The 20,440-nt window shown below is 41.5% G+C and overlaps 1 protein-coding gene across 1 annotated transcript in view; it reads left to right on the top strand.

Moving 5' to 3' along the window:
* The window catches only part of EXT1 (exostosin glycosyltransferase 1), a 314,469-nt gene that overhangs the window by 236,032 nt on the left and 57,997 nt on the right, over positions 1 to 20,440 (top strand). The gene's annotated exons all lie outside the window — the stretch shown is intronic.

Raw genomic sequence — 20,440 nt, 5'->3', positions numbered from 1 at the left:
GCCTCAGTTTATTATAACCAAGGTGTCTTCAATCACTTGAAATACTAGTAGTCTTTGCGTCATTTTAGGGAGAAAAAAACATTAAAACTTGTTGTTTAACAGAAAAAGTTGACTGTGAACTAGTACTTTCCTAAAATTCAAGATTCTGCTTGACTTTTGAATTGTGTCAGAAAGGAAGCATATACCACCATATTGTACTCACAGCCTCTCTGAGCCATGACATTGATTTAAGCGGGAGGGGCTGCTGTATTTCCACAGACTTAGCCCATTCACTCATTTCCTCTGCTTTGTCATCGTTAGGTTGGATTTAAGTAGCATTACTGTAAAATTTCCCACTGAGAAATTTCAACATGAAGTGGCTTTCTGATCTCTTTAAAATAAAATGGTTAAAAATAGACCTTGTGGGAACAGTTTTCCACTTCAAGAACAAAACCCTGCAAAAATGTTTTAATGCAGATTTGGGACCTAATTATTTTTTTCTCACCTCAGCTTGGCTGTAGTTGTGCTACAGTGGAGACAACAAGTCTCAGTGTTGCAGAATCTGGCCAGCAAGTGCTCTCCACTCCCTGTGAAGGTTTCCTATTGGGTTGGCCATTGCTTACTTCCCTTCCCCTCCCTGGAGCTTTTCTTGGGGTGGCGGCTCCAACTATGAAGAGCCTACATCTGGTTCCTCATTAATTCAGCGACTTCTCTCATGAGGCTAGGGAAGGCCTGACCATTTCAGTTGCGCCAGCCTCCGGTTTTTGCAAACATTAAAGTCTGCACTGGGTAAAGATGAACTGACTAAAAGGAAAGCAGCGTGCAAAAGATACTCTGTCATTAACATCCAGAGTCTTCAAGGTACTCAGTCATTAGGGCTGGTTTAATCACGCCTCTGTGACATGACCAGAGCCTTAGTTAGCTTTGAGGCACATCCAGGGGTTCTCTGTTAAAAAAACGGGTTCCTGGCTGGCCATATCGTTTTCTTATTTCAATGTCATCCTTTTTTCCCACAGCCTGGTAGCTGAAATGTCTATGGCATTTCAGCTTACTTGTGACATTCCTTTACAATTTTGTTGTTTACTGTTGTAGTTCTAATACCTTAGAAAGATGGCCTCCGACTTAATATGCGCTCCGTAAATATTTGTGGAAGAATAAATGGTAAACAAATGAATCTCCAGTCACTAGTGACTAGTAATTGTTTAATTTTGTGTCAGTCTTCAGTACTTTCCTGCCTGATAGGTACCTTATCAGGAAAAAAGAGAGAGAAAACACAAAGTGTTAAGATCTTTTACAAATAGATGCTATGCCATGCCCCACATCTCCCATTTATTATCATTATTATTGTTATTTATTTCATCCTACGTCCTTACCTCTAGCAGGTAGAAAATTCTTTTTTAAAAATAGCAAATAACCCAAATTCTATTTTATCAACAAGGAATGGAATGCATTTCTTAAAATTCCCATTGGACCACATATGTGGAACATTTTAAAAAAGCAGTTTTATAAGCATCTATCCTTACTCTCTGGGTCTGGAGTCTAGTATGTTTTAAAATAAATTTGGGTGTTTCTGAAATAAATTGCTCTGTGTTTCTGCCTTTTCTGTTGCAAAGTTCTAAATTATGCCATACTCTTTTGCATTCTCTCTTTTGACACAAGTACTCCTTGTTCCTCTGTCTTTTAAGTCCTGTCATTTAAAATTCATTTCAAGTATCATTTCCTCTGGATACATTCCTTGTGAGTTAGATGCTTCTCTGTCCCAGTATACCCCGATTACACTCTGAGTACACTTCCACATAGAGTATTTATCACCCTTTATTGTTGCTGTTTGATTAATGGTTAGACTATGAGACTCTTAGTGCCCCTAGGCCAAGACCTGAATATTATTTATCTCTACATAGTGGGCTTCTCTTGTAGTTTCTGGCACTGATAGGTGCTCAGAATATTTGTTGCATGAATTCATTTGTGTTCTTTAGGTTCTAAGGAAAGCTTCAGTTCAGCTTTCAGTCTTCAGCATTTCTCTTTTCACTAGCCAGTTGCCCTCTTCCCTGCCTGGAGGGTTTGAATTTAGAAACTGGTTCTACCCACTGCAGTAAGCACCCACGGTCACTGCCCACTGCTTGCATGGGGAGAAGGGCCAGATGGGCATTTGCTCATCTGGAAACCTGGAATCTTGGGTCCTGATCTATGTTTTTTCAGCTTTTCTTTATATTCTTCTCTGTCCTTTTTTTCTTCTTCCCTCAACTCCTCTCCCCAAAGATGGTACTTGGCAACTGATAATTTTTGCTTACTTAGAAACTTGAATATCATGGAAATCTAGCAAATAAAAATGACCCTGAAAAGTCTCTAGAATGCATTGGGAGGATTGCCTAAAACAATTTTGCATGTGGAATTAGCAGTTGGGGCTCTGAAATTACACCTGCTATTTTAGAAACAAGAGGCTAGAAGGGGCAAATACTAAGGCTTCTTCCTTTGCCATCCCCTACCTTTATTATTTTATTTATTTATTTATTTATTTATTTAGAGAGGTAGTTTCACTCTGTCACCCAGGCTGGAGTGCAGTGGCACGATCTCAGCTCACTGCAACCTTCACCTCCCGGGTTCAAGCGATTCTCCTGCCTCGGCCTCCTGAGTATCTGGGATTACAAGTGTGCACCACCATGCCTGGCTAATTTTTTAAAATATTTTTAGCAGAGATGGGGTTTCAGCACGTTGGTCAGGCTGGTCTCGAACTCCTGACCTCAAGTGGTCTGCCTGCCTTGGCCCCCCAAAGTGCTGGGATTACAGGTGTGAGCCACGACACCCGGCCCCATCCCCTACCTTTAAATGATCATCTTAGGCGGCTGATTTCCAGCCTTCATATCAACTCACAGAGAAGAGTACCAATATTTCTATTGCCACTGTTTTTTAACGTCTCATCCATAGATAACCTGACCAACATAACAATACTTTGCTCCTTCAAGCTGCAGTTTAAAATCTTTTATTTTTGCACCTTATATGTGTAGAAAGGAGACTATCTGGCTAACACTATTGTCAAACCCGCTAATGGACAGTTAGGAAGAAGGAACTCAGGAAATAGTGCTGAAAACTGGGCAGTGTTTAAGATGCAGTCACCTGTATCTGTGCTTTGACACTAAAGAAGATGGAAAAGGAATATATTTACTAGTTTCTTCTATCATTGGTATTGGAATCCATTTGGATGAAAGACTTTCAGAAGCTCACATTGTCAGTGGTACGCTGCCTAGATTTTTGTGGGCACATGAGTAGCAGAGTAGATCAATTGAGGGGATTATATGATAGCTCATCTATCAAATTACCCAGGATAATTGAGGAAAAGGATTGTTCTTTTTTTTTTTTTTTTTTTTTTTGAGGCAGAGTCTCACTTTGTTGCCCAGGCTGGAGTGAAGTGGCACGATCTCAGCTCACTGCAAGCTCCGCCTGCCAGGTTCAAGCGGTTCTTCTGCCTCAGCCTCCCAAGTAGCTGGGATTACAGGCATGTGCTAACACACCCAGCTAATTTTTGTATTTTTAGTGGAGACTAGGTTTCGCCATGTTGGCCAGGCTGGTCTCGAACTCCTGACCTCAGGTGATCTGCCTGCCTCAGCCTTCCCAAAGTGCTGGGATTGTAGCTACCACGTCCGGCCAGGATTGTTCCCTTTAAAAAGATATAATGGAAAAAACATTAAAGATCTAAATTGTCATACAAATTTGACAATATATATTCATAATTATGCATTATGACATATTCTACCAAAGCCTTTTTGTACCTCTCTGTTCATTTCTATTTAAAAAAGAAATGACTATTTAAAATTAGGAATTTCTCATTGTTAGAATGAACTAGACTGGCTCATTATACCCAAATTTACTCACCAGCTGCTTTGCACCTACACTAATGCTGAGGCTAACAACAGTGAAAAGGATTAAAGTATGTTAGTCAAAGGAGATACCTAAGAAATTCTCCTAGGCCACTTTGTAGCATATTTACCACATTACTTGTCTTTTCAAATGGAGGAAGATAGCCATAGTATGTTATGTTTTGTTGGCATTTTAAACAAACAAACTAGAAATACCAAATAAATCTATTTTGAGTGTTGATAAACTCATTTTTTATATGAATGTTGAAAATCACCCCAATCCTATTGGGATGCATATCTTTAGATGTCACTTTAACTCTCTCCTTTAAAGTGAGACTGGGCGCGGTGGCTCATGCCTGTAATCCCAGCACTTTGGGAGTCCAAGGCGGGCAGATCACATGAGGCCAGGATTTCAAGACCAGACTGGCCAACATGGCAAAACCCTGTCTCTACTAAACATACAAAAATTAGCCAGGCGTGGTGGCACACACCTGTAATCCTAGCTATTCGGGAGGCTGAGGCACAAGAATCACTTGAACCCGGGAGGCAGAGGTTATAGTGAGCCGAGATCACATCACTGCACTCCAGCCTGGGTGACAGAGCAATACCCTGTCTCAAAAAAAAAAAAAAAAAAAAAAAAAAGTCAGAGGACAACATTGGTCTTAACCATACTTGCTAATTTTCTCCATTTTCTTAACCCCTCTCAACTTCATGGGAAATTGTAGTTTCGTTATCAGAAAGAAGTTTGCATATATAGATTACCCTTTTAGGCAACTATTATGAATTGACCAATCCACGTTTCAACTGTAAGAATTCAGTCTATTTGGGCTGCTAATGAACAATAGAAATTTATTTTTCACAGTTGTGGAGACTCAGAGTCCGAGATCAAGGTACCAACATGGTCAGCTTCTGGTGAGGGCCCTCTTTCAGGTTGCAAACTGCGGGCTTGTCATCATATTCTCATGTGGCTGAGATGGTGAAGAATCGTTCTGCAGTCTCTTTTATAAAAAAGATTTCCACCCTCATGACCTAATCACTTCCCAAAAGCTCCACATCATCATCCCATCGGTATTTGGGTTAGGATTTCAACATATGAAATTTGTGGGAGACACACATTCAGACCATAGCAAATACTAACACTTTTTCTCTTTAACTTCTCCCTAACCCTTGAAGAAAATTTAGAATCTATTTATTATGTAAAAATCCCATCTTGGCTTCCTCAACCCTAAACTGGACATGCATTTCTTTCTTTCTTTTTTTTTTTTTTTTCTCTGCTTCAGTATTCGCTTTATATGTGTTTGGAGATCTTTGAAATTGATTGAATAGTAGAAAAATTTACATTATAGAAATAAGATACCAAAACACATTGTATAATATTGCCATTTCTTTCTTTTCCATTTTGTGAATAATCAAAATAATAATTTGTCTTGAATAAAAGATAAATAACAAAATCAGCTTTGCTTTAATGCTGCACAATTAGCAGCTATCCAAACATATTATCAGAAACATATTAAAATCCACATTCCGTATTTTTAGGTAACAACACACTGTGCATTGAGATACTCTTCATTTTGTAAATTAGGTAATCCCCCTAACATTTGATAGTGTTATTCTGGGTTCTTATCTGTAGCTATACAGTCATTGAGTTGGATAAATTGTTGCAATGTAGCAATTAAGAACATCCTTTTTTTTTTTAATCCACAAGTTCAGTAAATTACAACTTGATTGTCTGAGTAAACAATGTTACCTGCTGTGGCTGCTTTCTTGAAGAACAGAGTTCTGCATGCAAATTAATAGCAGTTAGTAATTCCCAGTATGATAGAGCATACTCTTCCCATAACTTAAACTTCCCTTCATCCACCCTAGGAAAACAGACTAAGTGAAATATGTATCATCATCTTATTTTTTCTTTCCCTTCCTCCCTCCCTCCCTTCCTTTTCCTTTTCTTTCTTTCTTTTGAAACAAGGTCTCACTCTGTTGCCCAGGCTGCAGTGTAGTGGTATGATATAGCTCACTGCAGCCTCTATCTACTGAGCTACTGAGCCCAAGAGATCCTTCCACCTCAACCTCCCAAGTAGATGGGACTACAGGTACACGTCACCCCATGCAGCTAATTATTATTTTTTTTATTTTTAGCAGAGACAAGGTCTCGCTATGTTGCCTAGGCTGGTCTCAAACTCCTGGACTCCCGTGATCCTCTTGCCTCAGCCTCCCACGGTGCTAGGATTACAGCCATGAGCCACTGAGCTGGCTTATTTTTTCTCCAATTCCTTGGCCCCAGGCAACCGTGCCCACCCCAGCCCTACCCTAGGGGATACTGTGGAAGCAGTTTTAGAAGACAAGCCTCAGAGTGCCTGATGACCCCTCTGTCTCACCAGTGCATTTAGCAGTACCTTACTGAAGCACACACAACCTAACCTGACCATGGTAACTCATTTTCTCATTAGGGAATAGAAGTGCTTGTGGACCAGAGCCCACCTAGCCGTTCTTGCATTGGGGTAACTTGTGGTATTTCAGTGAGGTCCCGCTCTTGTGTACTGTATATGGTTCAGTGTCAGATAATTTAACACCCAAGAAAATCTGCCGTGCATACATTAGAATATATTTGCAAATTAATTGGTTAATTAGATTTTAGATGTCTCTAGGGGACTGAGCTGAAACAGATGTGTGCAAAAGCCCCTCACGGGGATGAGGATAAAGTCTTCTTACAGGCTTTCTGAACAAAGAGTTCTATCATTTGATCCTATTGTTGGTGCCAGAGTATTCCAGTACATGCATTTATGTCGAAAGAAACAGTACTGCATTTTTGTCTTGAAGTTATAGGAACATGCTCAGAAGGTTCCATACTCTCAAAATAATTGTACTGTAAAATAATGAAAACACTATTAGGGTTGATTTTTTCCTTGATTACATCAGAAAACCATGTGAGAATACAGCTAAAACTAAACAAGGGCAGATTAGGGAATGCTTTTAAATACTTGTGTAAGATGCAGGCAATGCATAGGAAAATTCTATACAACAGCCAAAGATTGTGCTCAGGACTTGGAGTTAGGGATCAGCCCTTTTTACATTTTTTACCCAGTTACATCAGCTAGAGATTTGCTTTTTTAACCTTTTTTCTCTCTATTGCTTTACCCTTCTGCAGAATAGAAACTCAGTTGGTATTCCCCTGAATGCTGTTTATAATACTAAGGTGATGTTTTAAATTGGATCATTAAAAAATATGTTTTTTATTCCTTCAATATTGTGTGTGTGTGTGTGTGTGTGTGTGTGTGTGTGTGTGACAAAGCATTTATGGTATACCCACTGAGTCCTAATGTGGATACAGGACACCAAGTAGAGTGATACTGTCCCTGCTTTCAACAGGCTCCCAATCCCTTTATGCTTTGTGGAATGGTAAAGTTCATCTGTATTTTCTAACACTTGGAGTAGGAAGAGGCCTCCTACTCTGGAGCAAGTTGCATGACAGTAAACTAAATGTGGATGGAGCTAAGGACTGATTATGAATGAGCCATGTGTCCACAATTCACTCTAGGGTAAATAGTACAGACTGATGGACAACTTGCTAGAATTTGGAAACAAATGGTGCACCCAAGATCAACATCAGACCCTAAGATCAACATCAGACCCCTCCTTGCTCCTTCTACTTAATGCCCGTTGATACACTGATTTTTAGCTCTCAGAGGATCACTTTTGTATCCCCTGTGCCTAGGAAAGTCCCTAGCAAATAACAGACTAGCATCAAATGTTGAATGTGAGCAGATGCTCAGACATAACAATTCTCAGATGTTTGAATAAGAGAGACCTATACCTTGGCAATCACAGAGGAAAGTTATTGGTGGGAGATGTGTTTTAATGCCACTGAGCATCCAATTTTACCAGGAGATTTGAGAGATATGTCATTATCACATCTAATTCCTTCAGTTTTAGTTTTGTTTATGTGTTAAGAGAAATGAGCCATCACGGAAATAATTGAATAGTTTGGTCATCTTTAGATGAAGTTTTTTCATTTTCCTAACTTTTTTTTTAAAGTAAGGAGCAAAGTCTTAACACTACAGAAACAACATTTTCATTTGAAATCAATAGTGCTTCAAGGTTGGGGGACATTGATTCTTGCAACAGGGGTAGCAACATCACCTCATTGTTTTCTTCCTTTGTCTCTCATAGAAAAATGAGTATTTTTCTGAATCTTACAAAGTAATTCATGATCCAAAGGACTATTTGATTTGATTTTTTGGAACTACATTTATTAAAAGTACTACTCACCTAACATTACCTTATTTCAAGGAGATATATATGTGTGAGTGTGTGTGTGTATGTAAATATAAATATGAGGGAAAATGAATGTTTATGGCTAAAGAATTTGAACTCCACCCTTCCTTTTCAAGTAGAATCCATTAAAATGTAGCTTAATGAAATAGGATTATTTTAAAATCAGGAATAGCATTTATATGCTAGTGATTATTGCATTTGACATTAAGATGTAGATAGTATAAAGTGATAAGTTATATTGAGAATGAACTTTGTTCCTGCTACATCATCCTTCAATAAAAGCCAGTATTGCCAGAAAAAGAAGGAAATTTACTAAGTGTGTTTTATTTGAATTTCCAGTCATAGTTTAGGACAAGGAGGTAGATACTTTGGAGGATTTAAAAAACTTCTGGTAATTGACTTCATCATGCACTTGAGACCAGAACATTCCTGTGCATCCTGGACTCAGAGAGTTGACCTGTCTGCCAGCCCCTTAGCCAGCTCTGAGTTGAAGCTGAGCTTACAGTTTGTCCTTCCAATCCTCTGCGCCAAACAAATAAATCACTATGTATGGGCAAGATTGAGCTTCACCACCTATTGGAATTTCTGTTCCAGTAGTAGAGATTGGCACATTGGTTTTCTTTCATTAAATTCTTCCTCATGGTGGATATGGAGGCAGGCTTGGGCAGGCTCACTGGGGTTCACAGAGCAAACTGGAGGACGTGGGTCTGGAGAGAAGCCTCATCCGCCAAAGTGGGGCAGACACTGGGTGGGGGCCTGTGGGTGCTGGCGGGAAGTCCAGCCCGCCAGGCAGAACACACACAGCAGGGAACATAGAGTTGTGCAAAAAGTGAGATTTTTGGCAGGCACTTGGCTCCGGGGAGGTCCTGGGGGCCCCAGGCCAGGTGAGTGGAGGAAGTCCAGGAGGCAGCCTGTTGAGGGCTGGCTACTCCACATCAGCATTAATGTGGCCTGGCAGTGGGTATCAGGCCCTGCTCTGTGGGCTGGAATTTTGGCAGGACTTCAACATTTGTTCCACGACATATTTTCATAGTAACATACCCCTTGGTCGTGAGGATGTGTGGAAGAATATATATAGCCTCTACCTACCTCTACTGCAGATACTACCGGCACTGACTTGTCTCATGCCTCTAATCCCAGCACTTTGGGAGGCCGAGGTGAGAGGATTGCTTGAGCCCAGGACCTCAAGACCATCCTGGGCAACATAGTGGGACCTCGTCTCTACAAAAAATAAAAAAGTAGCCAGGCATGGTGGCATGTACTGAGGTCCCAGCTACTCAGGAGGCTGAGGTGGGAGGATTTCTTGAGTCTGGTAGGTTGAGGCTGTGGTAAGCTATGATTGTGCCACTCCACTCTGGCTTGGGTGACAGAATGAGACCCTGTCTCAAAAACAAACAAACAAACAAAACATTTTTAAATTAAAATTAAAGAAGCTGACCAGCCATATTGGCTTCAATGATTCCCAACACCATCCGTGAAAAACTGTGGCCTGGGAAATATGATGATGTGCTTGCGGCTTACACTTAGATCACATGCTGCACCCTAGGAGTGGTGATCAGTCCCACCTAAGCCAAAGGGACTGAGTGGCTCCCCATAGGGGAATAGGTGAGGGAAAGGAGGATAGCAATTATCTAAGGTGGGAAGCCACAGGGATGCCACATACAGAGGGTTGCAGCTGAAATCGCCTTAGCCTCTCTTGATGAGGTTGTTTACCCTGGTGTAAGGATCATTTGCTTGGAGAAAAGAATGAATGAACATGCTGGTGGCTGGTGGTGATCCCTGGAGCCAAGTTCCTGAGCCTGGAATATAAAGTTAAGGACTTTGTGTCTGGAACAAGGGAAATTCCAGCTGTAAGAAGCTGAGACAGATAATTAAAAGGGCTTATGGCATTAGTCGTGTGCTGAAGCCCTCAATATCGAGCCCAAGTTTCTCAGGGCTTCTCTATTAGAAGTAAACTGGTTTCTAGAACCGGAGGTTGAGTTAAACTTATAGATGAGGCGGTCATGCAAGCTCATATGATGAAACACATAAATGGTGGTGTTCATACACATTGACCATTACTAGGCTGGTTGGTTGATAGGTATGTTTATGTTCAGAAAAACAAACAGCCTCCGAACTGCAAAAGAGCTTTTTAAGGAATAAAAGCAAAGAATGAAGAGGGCAGGGAGAAAAAGGTATTTAGAAGTGGGTAGATCTGAAGGAGTCACAGTCTCTTTGTAGATTGGTAGGAGGTTATCAAGGCTTTCATCTCCAAGTTTCCAATCCAGCCAGGTTGTTGGTGACTAAAAATCATTTTCCTGTGACCATTTGCTGTTTGGTGGAGTGTTTGGAATGAGCTAGTTAATCCCAGTCCAATTCATAATGGGCAGGTAGCCAGTTCACACAAACTACCTTGAAAATCCACACTAATTGGTTTGTCTCCATGGAATAGCCAAAAATGGAATTGCCCATGGACGGACATTTTCTTCTACCCACCCCATTCTTTCATCTCTCCCCACTCCCACCACTACCTCTAGCAGGAGTGATTTTACATTTAAACAGCACCTTTTCCCCACTCATTTTCCTGGGCTATAAATTTCCTCAAGCTTTTTTTTTTTTTTTTTTTTTTTGAGGTGGAGTCTCACTCTGTCGCCCAGGCTGGAGTACAGTGGTGCAATCTCGGCCCACTGCACCCTCTGCCTCCTGGGTTCAAGCAGTTCTCCTGCCTCAGCCTCCCACGTAGCTAGAACTACAGGCACACACCATCATGTCCAGCGAATTTTTGTATTTTTAGTAGAGACGAGGTTTCACTACTTTGGCCAGGCTGGTCTTGAACTCCTGACCTCGTGATCCACCCACCTTGGCCTCCCAAAGTGCTGGGATTACAGGCGTGAGCCACTGCACCCAGCCTCCTCAAGATTTCTTTTTTAAAAGAAGGAGGGGCTTGAGGCAAGGAAAGTAAACTGAATGTCCTTGAGACATTTTCAGGGTCACCGATGTTTTTAGAGTTGGTCTTATGGCCAAGAGTAGCAAGAAAGAAAGCTATCTGTGAACAGAACAAAATGCACTTCTTTTTTTTTTTTTTGGGGTAGGCCAGGAAAGCAAATTCCTAGACAAAGATTCATACAACCTGAAAATAGTTTCAGACAGATCTACTTAGACACACAAAAACTTCTAACAGCTCACAGAATCATCGCCAAGAATGGCTAATCATGCACTACTGGGAGATACCCAACAATGGATAAAATTCTAGGTTTCCGTAACTTTGATAGCTAGTTCCTGCATAAATTATAACACTTTACACCTGTACAGTCAGTTCTGTGCCATCCCCACTGTCCTTGAGCTTGGTTAATTCTCTGGGCATTTCTAAGGGCAAGTGGGATTGATAGCATTTGCTCCATTTTATAAACAACCTGTTCAGTCGGCTGGCTGGGCAGCCAGTAGCTCATTACAGCACGTTTGTGATGTGGAGCTGGTTAGAGTCCTGGCTGTGTCCTTCACCAGCTGTGTCACCTTGGTCAGCCACTTAACTTCTCTGTGCCTCAGTTTTTATCAGTTATCTCTGAGGTGAAGTCTCTGCTTAATTGAAAGTTATATTTTGAATTAAAAATATATTTAGTATTTTTCAGATTTTAATAGTTTAACTTCTTTGTTTGTTTGAGACTGAGTCTCACTGTGTCGCCCAGGCTGGAGTGCAGTGCTGCAATCTCAGCTCACTGCAACCTCTGCCTCCCGGGTTCAAGCGATTCTCCTGCCTCAGCTTCCTGAGTAGCTGGGATTACAGGCACGTGCCACCATGCCCAGCTAATTTTTGTAGTTTTAGTAGAGATGGGGTTTCACCATGTTGGCCAGGCTGGTCTCAAACTCCTGACCTGAAGTGATCTACTCACCTTGACCTCCCAAAGTACTGAGATTACAGGTGTGAGCCACTGCTCCTGGCTTAACTTCTTGTATGTTGAGAATATACACAAGAAAGACAAGCCTCCATGAAATGATAAGCTCTAATACCCTCTTCCTTTATTAATGTGATATTGCTCACCCCCTTCTCCCTTCAACTGATGGTAAATTAAAGCAATATAACTCGGTGTAAATATTTGTCAACCTAGATGCATTTCTAGACTTTCAGTCTGTGAAGACACCTGGTTATTTACACGATTTATACGATTAGTGCCATCATCTCCAGACAGGATGAATATTGTAATACAAGCAAGTTTTGCTATGAGTCTTGACAGTCAGAAATAAATAATCTTATCTATAACTACATTTGTCTGTAGAATGAGGAAGATAGGGAACAATGCGTGTGAAATTCTCCAGGCCCCCCAGGTTACAAGAAGGATGAAGGAAATAAATCTCTCAGTAAGTATAAGACAAAAGGAAGTCATTTCGAAGTAAGCCCACTGGATGTTTTTCTCGCTCTATAATCACAAAGTCTAGATACCACTGAATGGAAGATGACCTCATAGGCTCCTCTTTACCACTGGTTAAAAGTAAGGGAGACCAGCCTGGGCAACTTAGTGATACCTCATCTCTTCAAAAAACCTTTTAAAAATTAGGCAGATTTGGTGGTGCAGACCTGTAGTCCCAGCTACTCAGGAGGCTGAGGTGCCAGGATTGCTTGAGACCGGGAGGTCAAGGCTGCAGTGAGCCATAATTGCACCACTGTACGCCAGCCTGAGCGACAAAGCAAGACCCTGTCTCAAAAAAGTGAAGAAGGTTTTATTTGGGTCTTCTGGCCTCTGTGAAAATCTAGTAAGTGGGAAGTGAAATTTACAGAGGATTCAAGCAAAATCAACAAGTGTTTGTATGGAGTCAGTCAGCTCATCTCAAACACACCTGGCTCTGAGATGTTCATTTGGGTTTCTGTCATGGTAATTAATTTCTGATGCAAATAAATGAATACTAGTGTTATGAACTCTATTTTTTTTAAAAAAACAGCTTCTACTTTTTTGAAAAATCTGTGTATCTTTGGAGAAGAGGAAGGAAGTAGGGATTATCTAGACCAAGCTTGTCCATCCCACAGCCCTTGTGCCACATGCAGCCCAGAACAACTTTGAATGTGGCCCAACACAAATTCATAACTTTCCTGAAGCATTATGAGATTTTTCTTTTTTTTTTGCGATTTTTCTTTTTTTTTTTTTGAGGCGGAGTCTCGCTCTGTCGCCCAGGCTGGAGTGCAGTGGCGCTATCTGCGCTCACCGCAAGCTCCGCCTCCTGGGTTCACGCCATTCTCCTGCCTCAGCCTCCCAGGTAGCTGGGACTGCAGGCACACCCCACCATGCCCCGCTAATTTTTTGTATTTTTAGTAGAGACGGGGTTTCACCGTGTTAGCCAGGATGGTCTCGATCTCCTGACCTCGTGATCCGCCCGCCTCGGCCTCCCAAAGTGCTGGGATTACAGGCGTGAGCCACTGCTCCTGATTGTGATTTTTTTTTTAAAGCTCATCAGCTATCATTAGTGTTAGTGTATTTTATGTGTGGCCCAAGACAATTCTTCTTCCATCCTGGCCCAGGAAAGCCAAAAGATTGGACACCCTGGTCTAGACTGTCCCCAAAAAAGGCAAGCAAAACTTAGTGACAGTGCTGTGTGTGTAAATCACTGGATAAGGTCAAGGATACTTTTAATTTAGGGAGAAAGAAAAGTGTGTAAACCTGTTCCTTAGTCTGGGAAAGAATGAAGTCTTTTTAAACATTTTTCTGATTTTTGTGTTTTTGTTGTTGATTTGCAATATACGCTTTAAGAATTTTTTCTTAACATCTTTTTGCTGGGACCTATTTCTCAGCCTTGTTCTCTCCCTTTTGAGAGGACGGAGTAAGTATAGAATTGTCTTGCTAATATGTCAGTGCAGGAAAATTCCCTACAACCTGTTGCCTATGGAAGAGGTTGGAATGAATTGTAGCAGGTGACAGGTTAACTGGTAGCAGAAACCTTTTCTGCAACATGTAAACAACTTCATCCTTTTGAAAATCGGGTCCAGGTAGTAAAAGCTGGCAGTGATTTATGCTGACCGGGCTTAGGGCTCCTCATATGCATATATAAAATACCTCTGGGCTCTGCGGGGCTTCTTAAAGAACTACGTTAGTTCTGCTCCTTCCACCTTCTTCCTCACCCTGCGTTGCTGACATATCTGAAGTGCCCGCGAGAGGAAGGAGCAGGATGTGGAGCCATCTGGAGCCGGGCAGGGTAAGCACAGGACAAGCATCTGCTGGAAACTTTGCAGAGATATCTAGTGAGCTGATTTACCGTCCTTTGGGGAGTCCATGTACAGAACCCAGATTCATGAGGAAGCCGGCATCTGGCAAAGGTTGGGGTACACAATTGTGCTTGATTATCAGGACATATGATAAATCTGTCTAGGCGTGTACTCTGTGCCAGATTGTGGATTTCTTATTTGGCCCGCATCAGCCGTCTGCCAGCAAAGCAATACAAAAGTGTCACAACAACAAACAAACAACAAAAATGCAAAAAAAAAAAAAAAACCTAGACTTAGCATAGTGATATCAAAATATACAGAGTCACCTTGAAATAAAACAGTGCTTCTGAGAATATAGAAGTGAAGAGCATGCACTTTGGAATCAGACCACTACCGTTCCAGTCTGGGTTCTAGTGCATAGTAGCTGTGTGTCTGGGGGCAAGTCACTTAACCTCTCTCTGTACTTGTTTTCTGCTCTGTAAAAAGAGGATGATACTAATAGTACTTGCCTTTTAGAGTTATTGTGAGAAATAAGTGAAGGTTATATAAGTAAAAGTTTAAAATAGCATCTGGAAAATTAAGCACCATATAATTTTGTGTTTGTGTTTTCTGTGGAGTACATGAGTATGCATCAAAGCTAACAACGCCCACTGCCCTGTTAGTCAAATACCTTTGACCATATCACTTCCCTTCCTTCCTCTGCCAACACCTCCACCACTCCCACCCGGACTGGCTTAGTTTCCATTGTTCCTTGAGTGTGTCCAGAATGTTGCAACCTGGGGCTCTGCATACATGCTTTCCACTTCCCGAATTATTCTTCCCACAGCTCCCTTTAGGGAGCTGGCTTCTCCTCTGTCCTCAGCCCTCAGTTTCAATGTCACTTCTTCAGAGAGGGCATTTCTGAGCACCCCATCTTTACTGAGATGCCACCGTCCACCCATAAGCATTCTCACGCCCACCTGTTTAGTTCCCCGTCATGATTTGTAGCCACAGGTGACTGGCATTTGCAGGACTTCAGTGTCAGTAAGCCACAGTCTCCACGGACCACATCCCATTCCTGTCTAATTCCCCTTTGTAGATCTAACATCCAATTCCAGCAGTGCCTGGATGGAATGAGCACTCAGTAAACATTGGTCCCCAGTAAGAATAAGTGACTCACTGACTACTGAAGGAGGTGCTTTTATAGAGTGGATTCAATATATTTCTCCCTTCTGAGGTGGTCAACCCTGATTCCTCCTAATCCCACCAGTCTCCACCTGTTTTATTTACATTGTCATAGGAATGAAAGAGAAGTTAAGGAAATAATCAAATACTTCTTTTAGAGATGAGGTGCAGCCTCACCTTCTGCATTTGGCTATCTCTGTAACTCTTTGGTAGGGGGCTATAGAGCAGGAAGCAGGGCCTATTCTTTCCCACCTGGCTGGTTCAGTGAGGACACTTGCCATGTGGATGTGCCCCATCTACTGGTTGAATTGCGTGGCTGCATTCTTAATGATTTTAATGCCCTGTGCAGTTAACACTGTCCTTTCAGACTCTTTAACAGCAGCTGAGACTGTGCTAGAGTTTGTCTCACACTTTATTATCCTGCTGGCAACAAAATTAACCATGAAGTGTGATTTGCTTACAGAGCGCATGATTGAGCATCTCTAGTGTCTAAATTTTCATCAGTGTCGTACAAATTCTTTTGTGTGGGTTTTGAAAGTTTGAAGCTGTAAAGTTTCACACTAATGTCCGTGGCTTAAAATTTATAGTTTAACATCAGTTTTCACCGTTTGGTTTGTCCCCTGTGTGCATTATGTTCACCAGATTTGCATCATTTAGGGATTACCTTCTCTGCAAGATGTCTCAGAGATATGAGCACCACAACCATTTTTTGGTCTTCTCTTGAGGATCTGGGTTTTTAAGACAAAAACTTCAAGGCCGGGTGCAGTGGCTCACATCTCTAATCCCAGCACTCTGGGAGGCTGAGGTGGGTGGATCACTTAAGGTCAGGAGTTCAAGGCCAGCCTGGCCAGCATGGTGAAACCCCATCTCTACTAAAAAATACAAAAATTAGCTGGGTGTGGTGACACGTATCTGTAATCCCAGCTACTCAGGAGGCTGAGGTGCAAGAAAAACTTGAACCTGGGAGGCAGAGGTTGCAGTGAGCCAAGATCATGCCACTGCCCTCCAGCCTGGGTGACAGAGCAAGACACCGTCTCAAAAAAAAAAAAAAAAGATAAAAACTTCAGGGAGCAAATGGCATTTCCATGCTCTCCTTTCATACATACCCCCCAAAATCGGGACTTAAATTGCCTCATAAAGCTCAATAAGTAAATTGGAGAAGATAGACTTTATCGGCTTACTTAAACATAATTATTTTAAAATGACAAACTAGTCCCTGTGTTGATAAATGTTTTATATCTTAGCTGCTATGTCTGAATGCCTTGTGTAAATTATGAATTAGCTAGTAAACGGACTTCGCAAAGGATGCTCAGTGGGGCCTGTCAGCCAAGGGCTAAGTGGATAGCCTTTCTGACATTCTACTGCTTTTTAGCTGTTGTTGTGTTGGGGATGTAGATGTCTGTAGTCTCATTGTTAGGGCTGAAAGATATGTTTCCATGAGGACCCAGCAGAGTAATAGTTCCAGTGGGTAGATGAAGGCCAGATGATTTGGAAATAAGCTCAAAATGTCCTGTGTCGAGTTTGGATAATTTTATAGCCCACATAAAACATTTCATATTAAAGTCAAATCGTTCGTCCCTATTTGGACTAATGACAGCTGCTTATTTCGACTAAGAAAGCTGCTTCCAGCATCTGAGATGAGTTGTATCTGACCTTTAGCCCCTTTACCTGTAGACCAGGGGTTACTAACTCAGATGCCTACAGGGGTCAGGTAAGTGATGTAATAAATGAATCAAGCCAGCTCAGCTTCTGCTGATTTGCCATGAGGGAGGTCCAGTGCTGCCAAATCTTCCCATTTTTCATGAGATGCCTGAAATCCGGATTTTGGCATGAAATCTCATGATTTGAAAATGTTGGCAATTAATTTAAGAAAAATGTTTAGATTCAACAGGGACTAAACCAAATATATCTGCCAGAAGGATACTGCTTGTGATTCTCCAATTTGCAACCGCAGATAGTCCCTGGCAAAGATTATCAATGTAATAGATACTCTTTCCTTTACAAAGGACATACTGAATCACCAATTATTTGAAATAGATTTAGGGGGCACAAGTGCAGTTGTCTGACATGGACGTATTGCATAGTGGCGAAGGCTGGGCTTTCAGTTTGCCCATCATCTGAATAGTGGACATTGTACCCAATAGGTAGATTTCTTCTTCTCTCATCCCCCTTCCACCCTCTCACCTTGAGGAGTCTCCAGTATGTGTTCTTTCACTCTGTATGTCCATGTGTACCCATTGTTGAGCTCCCACTTCTGAGTGAGAACATGCAGTTTTAGGCTTTCTCTTTCTGAGTCATTTCACTTAGAATAATGGCCTCCAGTTCCACCCATGTTGCTACAAAAGGCATGATTTCATTTTCTTTCTTTTTTTTTTTTGAGATTGAATCTTGCTCTGTTACCCAGGCTGGAGGGCAGTAGCGTGATCTCAGCTCACTGCAACCTCCGCCTCCCAGGTCCAAGCAATTCTTCTGCCTCAGCCTCCCAGGTAGCTGGGATTACAGGTGCCCACCACCATGTCCGGCTAATTTTTGTATTTTTAGTAGAGTCAGGGTTGCACCATGTGGGCCAGGCTGTTCCCGAACTCCTGACCTCAGGTGATCTGCCCACCTCGGCCTCCCAAAGTGCTGGGATTACAGGCGTGAGCCACTGTGCCCAGCCTCATTTTCATTCTATGTGTGTGCATGGCTGAGTTAGTATCCCATGGTATATACATACATACCACCATTTATTTAATCCAATCATCCATTGATGGACACTTTTCATGTTGAAAAGATGTTAAATACTATGTATATGCATATAATCAAAATATATGTTCAGTAAAACCAAAAAGCTTCCAAAGTAACACAATAGACAGTAATATCTCAGAAGAATAAGGTTACTGGACACGTTTCATTGTTGAATATTTTTCTTTTGGCTCTTGCTTTTGATAGAAAAGCCCAGAAGCAATATATGTGTATACACCATGAATGTACATTCAGTTGGGTGTGTTATACCTTTAACTTGCACTACCCTACAAGGATTCACCTAACATATCCATCTAGAAGAATCCCCCTCATACCCATACCACACTCTCCAGATTTCCAAATCAGGAGTAGTGAGAAGATCATGAAACCATCTCTCAATTATTGTTTTCTTCTTTTAAAAATACATATATATTGTGTAGTTGCTGACTTATTCTTCCTCATTTTTATCCTACACTCTCCACTTAGCCTCCCAAGGGGAAGGTTTTGAACTAGTGGCTGGGTTTTGTGCCTCTGTTTTTGAACACTAAGTTCTAAGACACACCTCAGAGATGTGGTGTGTTTGGTTCCAGACCACGAAAATAAAACAAAGAGCACAATAAAGCAAATCACATGATTTTTTCTGGTTTTCCAGTACATATAAAAGTTATATTTACACTATACTGTAGTCTATTAGGTATGCAATAACATGTCTAAAAAAACCTCAATATATATACCTTAATTTAAAAATACTTTACTGCTAAAAAAGTACTTGTGATCATCTGAGCCTTTGGTGAGTCATAATCATTTTGCTGGTGAAGGGTCTTGCCTTGTTGATGGCTGCTGGCTGATCAAGTGGTGGTTGCTGAAAGTGAGGGTAGCTGTGGCAATTTCTCTTTCTTTCTTTCTTTCTTTCTTTCTTTCCTTCTTTCTTTCTTTTCTTTCTTTCTTTCTTCTTTTTTTTTTTTTTGAGATGGAGTCCTGCCCTGTCACCCAGGCTGGAGCACAATGGCACAATCTCAGCTCACTGCAACTTCCGCCTCCCAGGTTCAAGCCATTCTCCTGCCTCAGCCTCCAAGGTAGCTGGAACTACAGGCATAGGCCACCATGCCCAGATAATTTTCTTTTTTGTATTTTTAGTAGAGATGGGGTTTCACCATGCTGGCCAGGCGGATCTTGAACTCCTGACCTCAAATGATCTGCCTGCCTCAGCCTCCCAAAGTGCTGGGATTACAGACGTGAGCCACTGTGCCTGGCTGACAGTTTCTTAAAATAACACAACAGTGGAGTTTGCCGCAACGATTGACTCTTCCTTTCATGAGAGACTTCTCTGTAGTCTTCATGAAAGAATCGTTTTCTCCGTAGAGAATGCTGTTTGATAGCATTTTACCTACAGTAGATCTTCTTTCAAAGTTGGAGTCAATCCTCTCAACCCCTGCCACTGCTTTGTCAACTAAGTTTATGTAATATTCTAAGTCCTTTGTTATCATTCCAACAATGTTCAAAGCATCTTCATCAGGAGTAGATTCCATCTCAAGAAACCACTTTATTTGCTCATCCATAAGAAGCAATTCCTCATCCATTCAAGTTTTATAAGATTGCTGCAATTCAGTCACATCTTCAGGCTGCACTTCTAATTATAGATCTCTTGCTAGTTCTACCATATCTGCAGTGACTTCTTCTGAAGTCTTGAACCCCACAAAGTCATCTATGAAGGTTGGAATCAGCTTCTTCCAAACTCCTGTTAATGTTGATATTTTGACCTTCTCCCATGAATTATGAATGTTCTTTATGGCATCTAGAATGGTGAATCCTTTCCAAAAGATTTTCAATTGACTTTGCCCAGATCCATCAGAGGAATCACTATCTCTGTCAGCTATAGCCTTATAAAATGTATTTTTAAAATAACAATACTTGAAAGTTAAAATTACTTTTTTTTTTTTTTGAGTCAGTTTTGTTCTATTGCTCAAGCTGGCAAGCTGGAGTGCAGTGGTGCTGTCATAGCTCACTGTAACCACAAACTCCTGGTCTCAAGTGACCCTCCTGCCTCAGCTTCCTGAATATCTGGGACTACAGGGGCATGCTGCCATCTGGGACTTTTTTTTTTTTTGGCGGGGGGACGTCTTGCCGTGTTGCCCAAGCTGGTCTCGAACTCCTAGGCTCAAGCAATCCTCCTGCCATGGCCTTTCAAAGTGCTAGGATTATATAGGATTATAGGTGTGAGCCACCATGCCTAGTCTGGCTGAATTTTTTGATTATAGAGATGAGGTCTTGCTATGTT

Source organism: Pan paniscus, chromosome 7 (assembly GCF_029289425.2).
Source record: "Pan paniscus chromosome 7, NHGRI_mPanPan1-v2.0_pri, whole genome shotgun sequence".
Lineage (NCBI taxonomy): Eukaryota > Metazoa > Chordata > Mammalia > Primates > Hominidae > Pan > Pan paniscus.
This window is presented reverse-complemented; position numbering and strand designations above follow the sequence as displayed.